The sequence below is a fragment of the Hypomesus transpacificus genome, unplaced genomic scaffold (genome assembly GCF_021917145.1).
Source record: "Hypomesus transpacificus isolate Combined female unplaced genomic scaffold, fHypTra1 scaffold_134, whole genome shotgun sequence".
Taxonomy (NCBI): Eukaryota; Metazoa; Chordata; class Actinopteri; order Osmeriformes; family Osmeridae; genus Hypomesus; species Hypomesus transpacificus.
This window is the reverse complement of record NW_025813710.1, coordinates 355,267-373,948: the sequence shown is the minus strand read 5'-3', so window position 1 is coordinate 373,948 and position 18,682 is coordinate 355,267. Positions and strand designations below refer to the sequence as shown.

General features: G+C 42.2%; 2 protein-coding genes across 2 annotated transcripts in view; one reads left to right on the top strand and one right to left on the bottom strand.

Moving 5' to 3' along the window:
* Positions 1–18,682, top strand: part of LOC124488380 — a 232,287-nt gene that overhangs the window by 117,060 nt on the left and 96,545 nt on the right. The gene's annotated exons all lie outside the window — the stretch shown is intronic.
* eed (embryonic ectoderm development) overlaps positions 1–18,682 on the bottom strand; it is an 86,521-nt gene that overhangs the window by 14,110 nt on the left and 53,729 nt on the right. The gene's annotated exons all lie outside the window — the stretch shown is intronic.

Sequence of the window (18,682 nt, the reverse complement as noted above, 5' to 3'; positions counted from 1 at the left end):
GTCTAAAACGAATGCTTGCACCATGTAGTTGCTCAGTGCCCGTAACATTTTTGTAGACTAACCTAAACTAACTAACTCGACTTCACACTACGTTACCTATGATTCATTCCACACACATGTAGACCAAACAAGCAACGCTAGGTTGCTAGGTAACGGAAGCTAACTAAAGCTGGCTAGGTTCCATTTTGGAAATGTAACTCGGTTGGGAGCGTCGGAAATATTTAGAACTTACGATCTAGGCACCATGACCATGTGAATGCATAAATGTCACAAATGAAATGACACAAATGACATTTCTATACCTTAACTATATTGCAAAATACAAATGTAAACAAATCTTTTTTGTGCAATTTAGTCCAGTGCTTCTGTGGCTTTCAGTGGTTGTTTATGTGGCTTGTCCATATATTAAAGCAATAAATATAACAAATAATACACTATTTATATAGCCACATATTAAAATAAGAAAATAAAGACATTTATGTTTTGGCATGGCTGCAGATGTCATGTGCTGTTGTAAACAATGCAACTTGTGGAGGCGGTAAGGTGCTCAGTGTTGCCAGATTGGAAATGCCGAAGTATCGTAGCTACCAAAGGCTCAATTTAAATTTGTATTTAAATTATCGTAGGCTATTTGGAGGATAATGATCGTGCATCTGGCAACACTTCTTGCTCGCGCAAGAAGGTGGGACGTAAGGGAGATACACTTGTCAAAACTTGTAAGGGCGTAGGCTAATTAATAGTTTGTTAAAGACATGTAGGTTATATGGTACGGTGGTCAAGACCCAGAGAAACACAAACATCCAACGAGACAAACTTTTGACAAACGTTTTTGGAATCCCTGCCGGACGCATTTTTAGGTCTTGAAAAGAGGACATGTCCGGGTAAAAGAGGATGTCTGGTCACCCTATGTGTTAACCTTTTCTGGGAAGCTGTTAAGTGTGCCTAAAAACGCCTAAACAGCATGCCCAAAGTAAATTGAAAGCTGTTCTTGAACTATTTGGAGTACATGCATTCAAATGGTTTCTTTTAAAAGCTGACACTGAAGTTATTTCCCCTGTTGTCAGGACCCCTGTCAGTCCAACTGGTGTTCAGTAATAGAAGCTTGAACACAAGGAAAGTGAAAGTTTCTATTTCCGCCTAGATTGTGTTTTGAAAACAGAGGCCTGAAGAGGCCTAGAAATGGTAGGTATTAGCTGGAAGACAGAATTGGACCACAGGTTGAAGCCTTACCTAATTCAAATCAAAAGTCAAACATAATACCACAATATATTCATATTTGTCACATGTTTTATAAGAGTACATCCAGGCGTTTTCTAAAAGGGCCTTTTTAGAAAACTCCAGAAATGACCCTTGTAACCAAGGTCAAATTATTAGGATAAAAAGGTATAATTGTTATCTCTAATGAAAGGTGGTACTTAAAACTATCATATATAACAGCTAAATCCCACATTAGTATTACTGAAACACAAAAACTGAAGCATGAACACATTGGAGTGCTTTATCTGATTCCCAGGATTGGCGCACAAAGAACACTGATTCTGTCAACCATATTGCGCAATAGACTTTTATTTTGAAGGCTCCACCAAAACATAACAAATGGGGTATCGCCATTTACGGCTAGCGCTAAGCTACAAGGCTAACAAGCTTATATCAGAGCCAGTCAAAGGCAGTTTGAGATTTTGGCTTAGAACGAGTGTCGGGGGGGGGGGGGGGGGGGGGGGGGGGGACGCACAGACCTAGTTGGCTTTAGAAGGCTGTCAACGGGGCATGGAAGCTCCTATTTGGAAACAAGATATCTATCGAAAGGGCAGAGTGTAGCGGCCATTTTACGACTATCCCCGCGTTTGTACTCGACCCACATTTCCTCTTATGAGCGATAGTGCGTGAGAGACTGAAATAAAAATAATTGGCGAAGGAAGAATGAAGCAACAAGATCGTGGTTATGTGTGGATATAATTCATTGTTTGGACAACTTCTCGACATGGTTAGATACTTTGGACCTTTGGGAATACGCAGATGAGGTTTTGATGGGTTATGTGCATACCTGGAACATTCCGAATTAATCGCAGTTAAGTAGTAACTTTTTTCTCTGACTTTGCTGAAGGAACGGTCACCGGACAAAGTCGTTGACGGTACTTGCTGACGCGAGTTGATCTTGAATTGGTTTATTTCAATGGAAGCACAAGAATCGTAGCTTTCCAATAATATATAACATGTGTAGCAGTCTAAAAAATATATCTGCTGATACTTAGTGCGTAGTAACTGGGGGAGGAGATGGCAGTGTAGGGAAAAGAGGTTAAAAAGCAAGTTAAGTCTTTAATTTGCAATTTCCGCATTAAAACTATGAAATGAACTGAACTATGAACGCGTTCAGAATTTAAATGGTGAACTATGAACGTGAACGATTCATATTGACTTGTATGAACTGAACTTTGAACGAGTTCATGAGAGGCATGAACGTGCACAACACTGCAGTTTTGACATCAGTAAACACCTTAATTTATTTAACATTTCACTGATCTATATATCTTATATATATATATATATATATACATACAGTGGTGGCCAAAATTATTAGAACACTTGTCGGATCTGAAAATATTGACCTTTTTTTGCCTCCAAAACATGATTTCATTTCATAATGTTCATGAAACATGCAGATGGTTGCTCTGAACACAACAAATAACATATGAAGTGAGTCCTACTGTTTTTATCCACTTTTAACTTTAATATTTGGTATGTCCACCTTTTGCAGCAATTACAGCAGCACATCTCTCTGGCATAGTGTCAATATATTTACTGAGAACTTCCACACTAATGTTATCCCATGCCTTCTGCAACTCAAGCCAAAGGCTTTCCTTTGAATGTACAATAGATCTGTCCAGTTTATTTTCCAACACGCCCCAAATTTGCTCGATTGGGTTGAGGTCCGGACTTTGAGGGGGCCAGTCCATCATTTTCAATGTTCCAGCAGATTCCTTCTGTCGCAGGTAGTTCCGACAATAGTTAGAAGAATGTTTAGGGTCATTGTCCTCTTAGAAAATAAATCCAGGCCCAATAAGACGATTCCTAGATGGTACTCCGTGCCTCACCAGAATGTTGTGGTATACCGTCTTATCCATGATGCAATCAATTTTCACTAAGTCACCTGTTCCTGAGGCTGAAATGGCACCCGACACCATAATACTACCCCCTCCATGTTTAAGTGTTGGCAAGAGACACTCATTTTTATATCTTTCTCCCTCCCTCCGTCGAACATACACTCTTCGCTTGTTGCCAAACTGTTCAAACTTGGACTCATCAGTCCACAACACTTTACACCAATCTTCCTTCATCCATTTCATGTATTCTTTTGCAAATTTCAGGCGTTTCACTCTATTATACTCTTTCAATAATGGTTTCTTTGCTGCTATTCTGCCAACAAGTCCTTCTTCTTCCAGTTTCCGTCGCACAGTTCTTGAAGACACTGTTGCCCCATCAGTCATTGTGGTGTTGATCTCATCACGCAGTTCTCGTGAGGTCTTTCTTCGGTCCTTAAGACTGAGAATTTTGAGATGCTTCACTTGTCTGTCTGAAAGTTTATTTTTTTCTTCAAGACTACGTCTAGAGCAGAGGTCGCCAACCTGTCGATCGCGATCGACGTGTCGATCTCGGAGACTTTCCCTGTCGATCTCCAAAATAATTTCAGAAATACTGATCTCCGACTAATTCATGAACGCGGAGGATTCTTAAACTGAACGCGCGTTCTCTTGTACCTGGATTTGCATATTGGCCTGTGCGTGTTGCAAAGCAATTCACCGACAGAATAAATGGGCGTTTTTTCCCGAAGACGACCTTTGAGAGACCTGCTATCCCAGGATACCTGTGGGCGTGGTTGCCGTTGGTTTGTTTATTTACCCGGCCGTGTTGTCCACATAGTGTTAGCAAGCATGGCAGAGGCACCACGAAAGAGGGCGAAAAACTACAGTTTCCATCATGAATGGGAGGAGGAATTCATCTTTACCTTGGTAAAAGACAAGAGTGTGTGTATGTTGTGCCACCAGCCACAGGCACTGTCTAAGCGAGGGAATTTGGAGCGGCACCACAACACTAACCATCCGAAATTCAAAGACTGCTATCCACCAAAGAGCGCAATCCGCGCCAAAAAAGTTCAGGAGCTGAAAGTGGAGTTGAAGGCTCAACAGTCGCTTTTCTCACAACCTACGTCTCAAAGTAAGGCTGCAACTGAGGCGTCATTTCGTATTAGCCACATTTTGGTTAAACACAAGAGACCTTTTACAGATGGGGATTTGTTTAAGGAACTATTGACCGTCACCGCAGAGACTGTTTGCAGCACCTTCAAAAACAAAGAGGACATAAAAGCTGCATTCCGTGCTGTGCCTCTTGGTCCTACAACAGTGACACGAAGGATCGAGTTACTGTCGGATAACGTTGGTCAACAGGTGTTGGAGGACTTGTCACTCTGTGAATATTTTTCACTGCAGTTTGATGAATCGCTGGATGTAATGGACACGGCTCAGCTTGTTGTATTTGTCAGAATGGCTTTCCAGGACTTTACAACAAAGGAGGACTTCCTCACTCTTCTCCAATTAAAAGAGAGAACGAGAGGTGAGGATATTTACAACGTTTTTAAAAGCTATGTCCGTGAAAAGAACATCCCCATTCAGAAACTGGTGGCAATCACTACCGATGGGGCACCGGCAATGTGCGGTGTGCACGCTGGTTTTATAGCACTGTGCCGTAATGATCCGGATTTCCCCGACTTCATGAAGTATCACTGTGTGATTCATCAGCAAGCCTTGGCTGGGAAAGTTGTGGACTTTTCTCATGTCATGTCACTGGTGGTCAAAGTGGTAAACTCGATTCGAGCAAAAGCGCTTCAGCATCGCTTATTCAAGGCGTTATTGGATGAGCTCGATTCGGCGTATGGAGACCTGCTTCTGCATGCTGATGTCAGGTGGTTGAGTCGCGGAAAAGTGCTGCAGCGATTTGTTGACTTGCTGCCTGAGATTAAGACGTTTCTGTCGAAAAGGAACGAGGAGCACGAGGAACTTTCAACGGATGCGTGGCTACTGGACCTGGGGTTTCTGACGGACCTAACCGGAAAACTGAACTCGCTCAACCACGAACTCCAGGGAAAAGACCGGCACCTCCTCCACATGATCAGCGCAGTGAATGCGTTCAAGGCCAAACTCTGTGTCTGGACCACGAATCTGAGGAAAGGGACGCTGACACACTTTACAAACCTGGAAAAAATGTCACAGTCCATCAAAGACTCTTCTGACTTTCACCCTGAGCAGTACTGTGTGCACCTGGACAAACTGGCAGCGGAGTTCAGTCGACGTTTTGGTGAGTTAGAAATCATGAAGGATATTGCTGCATTTCTTTCAAACCCATTCCTGCCTATTAATACAGAGGAGGTTGCAGACCAATTCGAGAAAGCATTTGCTTTGCCAAGTGGAGTGGACATGGAGATGCTTGATTTGCAAAATGACATTGAGCTGAAAGCCAGGTCAAGGGACAGTGACTTTTGGGGACTTGTCAGCCGAGAGAAGTTTCCTCTCCTCAGTGCATGTGCACTAAAAGTGAGTGCCTACTTTGGATCGACCTACCTCTGTGAAATGGCATTTTCACAGATGAAAATCACCAAATCCAAGTACAGGAGCCGGCTTACTGACAGACACCTCACAGACTGCCTCAGACTGGCTGTCTCTGCTTATGAGCCAAACTACAAGGCACTCACAGACAGTGTTCAGTCACAGCCATCACACTGACTTGTCACATGAGAAATTTGTCAGTGTTGTGTTGTAACTTCAGTTTATAAATAAAACCGTTCATATCCAGCCTGCTCATTGCAAAAGTGTTTTTTCTTGTTCATATTGTTCACAAAGTGTTTGATTTCATTCAATTACAATAAGGCCAAATATAAAGTTAAGTTGTAAGTTCAGTCTGGAGTCTGTTCTGTCTCTCAACGCCTCAATAGGTAGATCTTCGGGTCACCAAGGCAAAGGTCGGTGATCTTTGGCCTAAAAAGGTTGGTGACCACTGGTCTAGAGGCTTTGAATTGATACGAATTGGTGGTGTGGCCTCAGTGACAAAACCCTGATGTTACCAATCACTTAACGAGCAGGATAGACCTTGTACATTCAAAAGAATCACACAGCTGTGTCCTATGACTCTTGCATCACCAGCCATTTAACCACGATCACACCAAACAATGATTACACAACTAATTTGGCTTCTTCTGTGAAGGAACATGATTGTGTGACATTGATAGTGAAATAGGCCTAGCTTGTTTTTGTAAGAAAAATTACCTAAATCTCCTTATGATGGCTATATTCTATGGTTTATACAACATAATGATGACTTTGTAGATATTTCATTCGTTTAATGGGTATTTTAATGGCCAATTCAACAAAAACTGAAATCTCTTGAATATGTCAAGTGTTCTAATAATTTTGGCCACCACTGTATATATATGTATATCAGGAGTAATTTCTAGTCCGCTCTGCTCATAGAATCCTTTGGCACAGAAAGCGAAATTTATGCTAGCAAAATTTAAAGGTAATAACTAGTGCTGTCAGTTTAACGCGTTATTAACGGCGTTAACGCAAACCCAAATTAACGGCGTAAATTTTTTTATCGCGCGATTAACGCTCTTTTTGGCCTAGCAAACTTTGTAGTTTTTTTCACATGCTGTTGCAACAATTACCGACGTTAGAAAGACTACAACACCACACCGGATCTAGCTAGACCGGAAAAAGAACAACAGGCATGCCACACACACACTTGTTTGGCTTGCGAGCCGGCTAAAGAGTAGTAGCAGAGCCCGTTTACGGATATAAGACATTCTCTGGTAGTAGGCTAACGTTACGTTTTGAGTGGATGGCGAGCGCGAGACGCCGAAATGGATGCCAATAAGATTCTGAATGGAAAGTTTACTTTTAAAAAGTTGCCAAATGGTTCCATTGACAAGACCAAAGTGATCTGTGTGTTTTGTCGTTGTAAACCGAGTTATCATCGCAGCACGTCCAGTCTGAAATACCACTTGATGGCCAAGCACACAGCTGATGCGATTCATGCGAATTCTCCGCCCCCTCGTCAAAGCCAGGCGATTGCAATGTTGTTTTCAATAAAAAAATATTTGCACGAAGCAATCCGAACCACTTTTCCATGTTGATAAGAGCTTTAAAATTGAAAAAAGAATGGGACAAAAAGAAATCAAGGGACATTTAGAATAGATAAAAATGTGCGATTAATTGATTAATCGCGAGTTAACTATAACATTAATGCGATTAATCGCGATTAAATATTTTAATCGTTTGACAGCACTAGTAATAACATAACATATCGTTGACAAACAGTAAATATCATTTGACAGTGTTTTCTTGCCCCTGACAAATACCCCATATTACAAAAAAAATACTAAAACTAACTTTGAAACTACTTAACTTAACTGAAAATCTAAAGTAAAACTAAATAAAAATCCAAACTAATGAAAAATGTAACTATGACCTTAACATATACAAGCAGATTTCTGTCTTTATTAGAGAGATACACCCTTAATCAAGCAGAATAAAACACTGGGTGCATTGGTACAGATACAATATTCCTTGAGGTCCCTTTTAACCCTCTGCCAAAAAAAACTATTTTGAGACATGCCCACAATACGTATGTAGTCCCTACCTTCCCACAATCCCTCCAGCATTGTCATAATGGGGTGGCACTATCAAATTTGGCAACCACCAATGGAACCCTGAAGAACTACATTTTACATTTCCAATCAAATTCCTTCAACATTTGAATGCTAATACTCTTATGGCAGCTAGCACATACACTGATCAGCCACAACACTATGACCACTGACAAGTAAAGTAAACAACACTATCTCATTACCATGGCACCTGTCAGTGGGTGGGATTATATTAGGCATGAAAGTGAAGACAATCTGGTGAAAAGGCTCTGTTGTTGTCAAAGGTAATTTCTCAGATTTTTACAGATGATGAAAATCCTGATTGTAAAATGTAAAATGTGTCTTACATTGCTACAATAACTGAGTAAATGTGTATTCTACAACATCTTAGAAAGCTAAAGGATATGCAGGCCTATTCTTGAGGTGGTGAAAGAGCTGTGTAAGCACTGGAATGCTTGGAATGTTGACTTGTTAACTTAACTTGAGTAAACTAGTGCCTATATGTTGAAGGGAACTTGAGGGACCAGATCCATTGATTCACTACACCAGTGGTTCTCAACCCTGTCCTCAGGGACCCCCCTGTTCTGCATGTTTTAGATGTTTCCCTGCTCCAACACACCTGATTCAAATAGAAGGGTCGTTATCTAGCTCTGTAGAAGCCTGGTAACGAACATGAATTTGAATCAGGTGTGTTGGAGCAGGGAAACATCTAAAACAAGCAGGACAGGGGGTCCTGTGGTATCCTGTGCACAATGCAATGCCCGAGATTAGCCTATTCATTCTATTTAGTCCTTGGATGTAGGCTTAAGGGAAAAAAACCTATGCCAGAAATGTAAGACAAATTTAGTCATTTAGCAGACGTTCTTATCCAGAGCGACTTACAGTAAGTACAGGGACATTCCCCCCCCGAGGCAAGTAGGCAATTTGTCTTACATGCAGAAGATGTGCTAGTGGGAGTTAGATGGCTGAGCGGTGAGGGAGGCGGGCTAGAAATGGGCAAGGCACTTCACCCTACTTGTCTCGGGGGGGAATGTCCCTGTACTTACTGTAAGTCGCTCTGGATAAGAGCGTCTGCTAAATGACTAAATGTAAATGTAGTAAGTTGACTACTAGTGAAACATTGTCCTGTTTAAGGGCCGTTGACTCAAGACCAAATCTGCCTATTTACTACTTAGTGATTAGGAGGGGGGATGGGATAGCCTATATGTTGACAAGCCTTTATATTACTTCATCCTCTCCTTATGGCTTCCCCAATATTATAGATTAAATATGCTGTCCCCATGGGTGTATCCAGGCCCACTGGAAGACTCGGGGTGACTGCCTGGTGCCAGGGTTGGTAAAGCATTTCTAAAATGCTCTCTAGAGTGGCAAAAATTTGACCAAGTGTCCTACTGTCTGCCATTCACATTGTGAAATATGCTTTGGTGCCCCTTAACGCAATCAATGATAGTGTGCCCTCTATACATTTCAAAACATGTCTTAATGAGTTCCTTTATAGTAGAGAAAATGTGATGGAGTACCCTATAAGGTGCCCTTACAATGGTCTATGTTTAACTGTTCCCGTGCCCTTACTTCCAATGGAAAAGGGTTCTGTTATGGAGTGCCCTTTATGCTGCCCCTATATGTCCCAAATGGTGCTCTTTCCAAGGAAGACGATTAGATGCTGTGCCCAACAGTCTCCCTTACAATGTGCCCACTAGGGCATGATTTTCCAAAGTGAGGCTGTAACGACACTTGGGGTGTTGTCCCATTCCCATTGTTACACTGGTGAGAGCCCATGTGGTGCAGTAGCAGCCCTTTAAATGTTTTCGCTCCTGCCCTTTAAAAGGCAGTCTGCCACTGTGAAAGCCCCCTTTGGCTCTGTGGAGGCAGACCATGTTAATTGGAAATATGGGGCATCTGAGTATTAGGATTCGGCCTAAGTCTAAGTTGACGTTTAACCAAGTCAGACTTATTCATGTAAGCCCGACTTGCGTTAGCGACATTGATGGAACACCCCACTGGAGTCCCAATGTTGCCATAATAAATAAAACAAATGTCTGAAGAAATGTATTAATTTACGAATAAGTTACACTTGCCTCTCACATTTGCAGTACTTGTGCTGTGTCCTGACAATAAATGAAGAACAATACATGTTTTTCCAGGATAACAGGATCTATCAGACCATTGAATGTTTATGATGTCCCTGTGTGTTTATATGTTTGACTTGGAACAATGACGATCATTGTCAACTAACAACAGAATGTTGATAATGTTGAGCTATGCATTTATAGACCAACTGCAGTCTACAGGCCGATTTCTACTACTCCGACTCCGTGACGGACAGACGGACGGAGTCGGACGGATTCGTTGAATTTATAGTACTCTGAAGTAGCCTGGCTGCCAGCCCAACTTCTCCCCGCCCACAAAAAAATTTGGTCGGGAAGTTGGGTCTGGAGGGTCTCGTATTGGGGACAACTACAGAAAACCAGAATCGGGACGGACCAATGAAATTGCCAGGGCGGGCTTTATACGATGATGGACAGATGATCAACAGTAACGTAATCAACAACGTCACGAAAGAGCGCTTGGGTTGAATTTGTTTTCAACAAACAACATATTACGTTGCTCTGATTGGTTGTATGTCTATCCAATTGAGCGAAGAGGCATTTGTTTTACGAGTTCGTTTGAAACACGCCTCGTAGTCACAGCCCAACGGAGAGTTTTCAGACTCATATTCGGACTAGAATTATGACTATGACAACGTCAGGCTAACTCCGAAGGCTGTGGGTGCTGAAAACCATTCACTGCCAGAAGAGTAGGTGGCGCTGCACTGTGATGCTAGTTAGGTTATCGAAAAGTCAGAGCAAATTTACAAATGAGCCGTTTCATCAATAAAATAACCAAACTTTCTGCAACTACACTGCCCATTTCTCGTCAAATTTAATTCAGATGCTGATTTACATGTACTGTTTAGCTGAAATTTGAATTGTAAACTTACAACAATGGCAGTCAAAGGCTTCTGTTCGTCGAGTTGGTCACGGCAACCCCGCCCCTGACGCAAGCGGATCTTAATACGGACCATCACAGCCAAGGGGTATCCGTAAAATGACGGACGGACAGTCAGGAAAATCAGGAGGTGCACGTAGAGCTCTCCGAGGGGCTCGGAGAGGGCGTTTCACATCGGAGAGTCCGTGTCCATGAAAGCAGAGTAGTATAAATCGGCCTTAACAATCAGCGTGTGTGACATCTTCTATAATAAATGTCATTTTATATATCCATCACAGACCCTCTACTGGACCCCCTGCAGTTTGCCTACAGAGCCAACAGGTATGTGGACGATGCAGTTAATATGGCCCTCCACTTCACCCTACAGCACCTGGACTCCCCAGCATCCTACGCCAGGATCCTGTTTGTGGACTTCAGCTCTGCCTTTAATACCATCATCCCCGCTCTGCTTCAGGACAAGCTCTCCCAGCTGAACGTGCCTGATTCCACCTGCAGGTGGATCAGACTTCCTGTCTGACAGGAAGCAGCTGGGAACATAAGTCTCTGATTCCCGGTCCATCAGCACTGGATCTCCCCAGGGCTGCGTCCTTTTTTCTGCTCTTCTCCCTGTACACCAACAGCTGCACCTCCAGTCATCCGTCCATCAAACTCCTAAAGTTTGAGGACAACACCACCCTCATTGGGCTCATCTCTGGTGGAGACGAGTCCGACTATAGGTGGAAAGCGGACAACCTGGTGCAGCCAGAACAACCTAGAGCTCAATGCTCTCAAGACAGTGGAGATGGTTGTGGACTTCACAACACACTCACCCCCATCACCCTGTGTGACTCCCCAGTCAACACTGTGGAGTCCATCCGCTTCCTGGGCACTATCCTCTCCCAGGACCTCAAGTGGGAACTGAACATCAGCTCCCTCACCAAGAAAAGCACAACAGAGGATGTACTTCCTGCGGCAGCTGAAGAAATTCAACCTGCCAAAGACAATGATGGTGCACTTCTACACAGCCATCATTGAGTCCATCCTCACCTCCTACATCACCATCTGGTACGCTGCTGCCACTGCCAAGTACAAGAGCAGGCTGCAGCGTATCATCCGCATTGCGGAGAAGGTGATTGGCTGCAATCTGCCTTCCCTCGAGGACCTGCACACCTCGAGGACCCTGAGACAAGTGAAGAAGATTGTGGCGGACTCCTCCCACCCTGGACACTCCCTGTTTCAGTCACTCCCCTCCGGCAGAAGGCTGCGGTCCATCAGGACCAAAACCTCACGCCACACAAACAGTTTCTTCCCTTCCACTGTTGGCCTCCTCAACAAGGCCAAGAGCTCACACTGACATTAATGACTTCATGTCTTAAAACGATTTACATTTTGCACTACATTCAATTCCTGTAATATTTGTAATTTATATTTTATTTTCTATTGTAAACTGGCAACTTATATTTTATTTTATGCCCACATATTTTATTTTATTGTATTCCACTTAGTATTGCTAGTTATATATCCTTAGTATAGTTAGACCACATATTTAAATTTAAGATTCCTACAGGTTTGTATGCACCTTCCTGCCAAAGCAAATTCCTTGTCTGTGCAAACTTTCATTGCGAATAAATCCCTTTCTGATTCAGATTTTGCTTAATGATTGAAGGGCTAGACAACAATCTTTCTAATGATTTAGTCACAGACTTTCAACACGGAAATGAATGACAGATTGACGAAGGCCACTTCAGTTTCCGACCTTCACTTCGCTGCATGCAAAAAGTGCCATCTAGCAATCATAAGGGGACCATTGACCCCCTATCCATGCTATCAGTAGCCTACGGAAAACCAACTGCACTGAAACAGCATTCCTCCAGAACCATGGTTCTGCATGAAACATGAGACTACATAGGACTAAATAAAACCAACACATTTTTACAGTGCACGTGCAAACGTGTGCAACAGGACAACATGCTAGAGAATACACATTGCAGTGCCGAGCAGTAGCCTACACAATTCTAGTGATCAACCCCTTGCTTCAAAACCGGTTTGGAGCGTCTGACGAGCAGTCTGTATGCGGACAATAGCATAAGAGTTTTGGGGAACTACTGGGGGAAGAGTTATAGACGGGAGACAGTGTATGAGAGCCAGGGCACATCTTGGTGGAGGACAGGGCATGGAAGCTGGATTGGAGGCGGAGGAGCAAAATGAAGTATGGTTAGAAGGGAGACCAGCAAGCCTCCTCGGGGCCAAAGGTGAGTGTTAAGTGACTATTTGACAACTATGAAATAGTTTGTCAGCTTTGTCCTCCCCACTGTCCTGCCCCAACAAGCATTTGCTTAGTTATCGTGGTTGATCACAATATCTACAGTATCTATATTTGTTGCATTTTTTGGTTGAAGAATCACCTTGTGGTTACAAAGTAGTGTTCTGTTAACGAGTTTATTAGTTAATTTGGAACTAGTGCTGTCAAACTATTAAAATATTTAATCGCGATTAATTGCATTAATGTCATAGTTAACTTAATCGCAATTAATCAAATTTGTATCTATTCTAAATGTCCATTAATTTATTTACACACAGATCACTTTGATCTTGTCAATTGAACCATTTGGCAACTTTTTAAGTAAACTTTCCATTCAGAATGTTATTGGCATCCATTTCGGCATCTCGTGCTCACCATCCACTCAAAACGTAAAGTTAGCCTACTACTCTTTAGCCGGCTCGCAAACACTAACAAGTGTGTGCAGCGTGCCTGTTTTGTTTCCGGTCTAGGTAGATCCGGTGTGGTGTTGTAGTTTTTCTAACGTCAGTAGTTGTTGCAACAGCATGTGAAAAAACGACAATATTTGCTAGGCCAAAAAGAACGTTAATCTTGCGATAAAACACATAAATTGACGTCGTTAAAATGGGTTTGCGTCAACGCCAATAATAATGCGTTTAACTGACAGCACTATTTGGAACATATGTATATTTACCGTCAAAAAAGGTACAAATGAGAAATCTGTTTGGTTTACAGTAGGGCTGCATATTTATAAAATTGGATTATTATAAGAGTTGGCCCAAGAAATTCATTATCGATTTGTTGTGTTGCACGACTATTATGCCACTCAATAAGTCGCGGAGATGTTTGATTATATTAATAGTATATTCTGTGGATTAATCATGATTTATCACATATTACCAATTTTCCAAAATGTTGTCATTGTTGTGCGTATTTGACTTTGCGGTGCTTTGACGCTCGAGTGCCCCGTTGCCACTTGCAAAACCCCTCGTCCTCAACAATATTAAATCGGTCTACAGCTTTTTGCAATCCATTTGGCAACTGTGCTAGTCAACTTGTCACAGGCAGTCTTAGTGAGGGCCCTACGCTGTTCAGTGAGGGTGGATTTTACTTTAACTCCCCTCACCGACCAACGCATGCTTCGCGTTGAGGTGGTGGGCTACTTTAGGCTAGTATTGCTTCGGTGAAACGTTAACGTCTTCCCGCAGAGTGTGCATATCACTTTGGTTTTATTGAATGTTCCATCTTTTATTTTTGGAACACCAAGGAGGATTGTCCTGCAACAGCAACTGGAATGTGTACCATTGCTTCTCGAAGACAGTCGAACGTACTGCATTTTAACTTTAGCCGATGCACAACGTTGAGGTGCTTATTCATTGCAGAAGTGTTTCTCTCCCCCCCCCTCCCTTACAAGAAATTATCTTCAAACATATATCAGTGTTTCCCCTACGTTGATTTTGTCGTGGCGGACGCCACGGCTAAATTTCTGCCACCACGGTATCAGAAATAGGGCTGTACAAGATTTTAGGCCGTTTATCAGCAGTGATTGTTAGAGTGCATGTCGGAGAATAGCACGGAAACGCGCTTCACAGCGCAGTTGAGATTGCATGTGTGCGTCCTTGAGAACTGTAAGTCGTATAACTTATGTTTTCAGTTCATTAAAGCCAGTTTTTTTATTAGTCTACAGTTATTGCAAATTTAAGTTAACTGGTGATTTTTGTTCTTTTTATTCTTCCCCTGCTAGCATAATTATCTGTTGATTCGATAGCGATTGCTGCCCTTGCTCACGTTTGTATTTTATGTGCATTATTATGCTGAAGTAGTTTTTATTAATAGTAGGTATATTGTTATTATTTGCTACAGAATGCTTAGCCAATCAAAATCAAATGAAGCCGACAGTTTACATGCTTTCGAGTACCTTGATCGATAGGCTAGGTTACTGACCATTTACATTAAGTTGTTACGTCAATTATTAATCGGCAGCATATTTCTGCCATTTAGAACATACTTTAAGTAGCCTAACTGTATTGCTTTACGGAAAATAGGACAAATATATGCAATATTAAATTTGTTATTAGACTGCTAAAAAAAATCCCAGGGGAAACACTGTATATTACACTTCGCTTCTTCCTTATCTTTGGCTTTATTAAAATATAGCCGAGCCTTTGACTGCAGTACGTTCAGCCATCGTAGCTAGCAACACAATGTAAAATCAGGGAGTCAGATGGCTGAGCGGTGAGGGAGTCGGGCTAGTAATCAGTAGGTTGCTGGATCGATTCCCCGCCGTGCCACATGATGTTGTGTCCTTGGGCAAGGCACTTCACCCTACTTGCCTCGGGGGGAATGTCCCTGTACTTACCAGAGTTCAACATTAAAAAAAAATTGCGACTGGCCCCACGGGCCAGTGGGTTTGAAACTTACTGGCCCCAAGGCTATTTTTACTTAGCCTGGCTCTGCCCTCCTACGTACTTCCGCTCAATTTGGATTTTGCTTCTGTACTAGGTCTGGGAGCTAGGCTCTGATGTCGGTTTCCAGAAACAATTTTTTTGTAGGTCCAATCAGCGAACAGAGGGAGTGGCTGAGAACGATGACGTTAATGTCGTGCACTCGTTTGAGTAGTTCAGTAATGGCGGTGGAGAAAGATGCGAGCGAAACTATTCTGCGGTTGTGGCAAAGCTGCCGAATAAAGGTTAAAGCCGGAGCAAGAACATTCCTTGCTGAGTTTTGTTGGTGGCCATGATGTTGTGGCCCTCCTCCCCACGGGATTCGGGAAAAGTTTGATTTTCCGCAGCTAGCTCTGTTACAGTAGTGGTGAAGGAGTTGGCTAAGGCGAACGCTTGCGATTGGTTATGGCAAATCAGAGTGGCTCTGGGCGGATCCAATAGTTTTAAACTTCAACAGAGGACCCGCCTTCAAGGAAGTTAACGTTTGTCAATCGAGAGATCCCAGACCCTCTGTACAAATGAAATGTACAAGGGTCTGGTTAGGACCAGGCTAATTTTTACTGGCCCCCCCTCCAAAAGTTGTAATTTATCATTGTTACAACAAAACCAAAGACTTATAAGTTATGTTATTCTGTTAACATGTTTAACCATTTATTAAACACATCCTGGATATAAAAAGAACAAAAATGAAATCACATTTCTAGTGATTAAAAATAATAAGGTAATAGTCAGCTAAACAATCGACTTTTAACCTAAAAAATTACGTGCTCTCTTCCCTGCTGACAGCCATCTCTGCACGACTGTCTGGCTGAAACTGAAACCTCTGGTCCCTCAATGCTAATTTAAAAAAGCTTCCATTGCATTTCATCAGTATGATACTAAGTACCCAAGTCGACACCATTCTTCTGCTGCAGTTCAATAGCCTGGGGGAACAAGGCGAACGTCTGTCCGTCTAAATTACGTGATATGCCGTTGTTATAAATCGTGCAATAACATGATGGGCATCTGCATTTAAATTCCTAACCAGCATGGTCAACGGCCTGGAAGATAGATAGTCAACCATCCGCTTAACTGTCACGCAAACCAGGTGCTGTCTGCTAGCATGGCTGGTCAGGGATTGTTTTCGAAAATTGTCGGTGCCTGTGTAAAAAAGATCCACTTTTGTCTGCTTTAGACGGGAACATACGACAGACGACACAGTGCATCTTAGCTCCATAAAAAAGTTGCTTCCTGTTTGAACTCATAGTTCTACTTTGCTTTCATCTTCACTTTTGTCTCGCGCCAGTTGTAAAAAAATGTATCGAGATTAGAGAATTACAATTTGACAACCACTCGTCACTCACTCAACTCTTGATTTGCCAAATGTGCGCCCCACGAGCTGCAAAGTTATTTATGCATTTAGCAGATAGCAAAACATATGAAGGATGTTAACTTTTACGATGCAATTTTTTTTTTGTTTCAATCAATAATTTGCAGTGGCCCAATTGGGCCAGTGAGTTGCTATTTAACTGTCCTAACGTTACTTTTTACTGGCCCAGGGCCATCGGGCCATCGCTTATGTCAAACCCTGCTTACTGTAAGTCGCTCTGGATAAGAGCATCTGCTAAAATGACTTAATGTAAATCTAGCGAAGTAGGGCGTGAGCCAAATACATTCTTCTTTTAGTTTAAAGGTAATTGGCAGGCCATTCAATTGAATTCACTAATTTTATTCGACAATCGATGTATATTTGTGCACCAGTGATTTGATTTAAATGACATGACTTCTCGAGACATAAGTTACATTATATTACCTAGTCTCGATAGCGGTATCGATAAGCTCGGACCTTTTTGATATTCGGGTTTTAAGAAATTTTGAACCGGGTCCTTACAGAACCGAGTATTGATCCCCATCCCTAGTTGGGATGGTCCAAAATACCGTCCCACTTCACCAACCGGCCCTCCCTCTCTGACATCGCCAGCACCTCCAACAATTTTCCATATTACATAGCTTGAACATGTATAACGTTTAGGCTGTCACGATAACTACTTTTTGTTGTGCAATATATTGCACCAAAATTCATTCTGATAAACAATATTATTGTAATTTTCAGACCATTTTATGCCACTGATGACAACAAACAAAGTCGACTTGCAGGTTCGTTCACGTTAATTGGCTCTCGTCTCATACGGCTTAAAGACTAAATGTTCGCACACGGGAACTGTAGATTGTGGCTTTGAAACCAGGTCCATTTTTACTTGTTCTTCCTAACTAGATGTAGATGTCATGAAACAGAACGATTCACGCCTTTTTCTTCACCTGTCGTTGTCAGCTCTGTGTGTGTGTGTGTGTGTGGAGACGCTAGTCCCGCCTTCGCTTTCGACACAGAAAGCAGACAAGATCATACCTGTCAACATTTGAGTACTAAAATCCGGGACACTTCAGAACAGGGGGGTAGGGGGTAGGAGATATCAACAGCACAACTGGGTTGTAGGTTGCCAGGTTGAGGTCACAAATGGGTTGAAAATTGTATGGTATGTATTATTCGAGTAGAATGCGTTTCATATAATATTTAATATAACAAAGTTTGGGCCATACAGGAGTTTCACGGGAGAAATAACAAAACGGGAGGGGGGCAGGAGATGGGTGTGAAATACGGGTGACTCCCGGGGAAAACGGGAGTGTTGACAGGTATGGACAAGATGACAGAGGCAGCGGGATCGACAAAAATGTTGGTGACATTCGTTTTTAAGAAAATGTTAACAATCATTATTTTTTTTCACAAAAATGATCAGTTGCAATATATTGTGGCACCAAAAATGATTGCGCTCATTGGGGTGTGCTTGACTTCGGCGAGCAAAAACCATTGTTATCTCATATATATATTCTTCTTCTTCTTCTTCTTCTTTTTCCACCCCTAAAAAATAATTTGAATATTTGCACTACATAGACACAGTCAGTGTCAACATTTTTGTCTTGGTCCCGATTGAGTTGCTTGTATTGGGATTTACTTTCCGTTGCACAGTTTAGGAGGTTACAACGTTTTTGTGGCGAAAAGTGCATTTAGTCGACGTAAGGTACTTTGTGCTAGCTACGTCACCACGTCAACACACGTTAGCAACGACGCATGACTACAACGTGATAGAGACGTTCTAACACGCAAGTTGAAGCTTGGATTATGAGTGAAAAATACCACCCCAAAAATTTCCAACCATTGGACTTTGTTGAGAAAGTGATTTTGAATGGTACTGCAATCTCGGATTTTGATTTAGGTCGTGAAAGTCTTTGTAATTTGAGCGAGTGCGGGGTTGCCCGTGA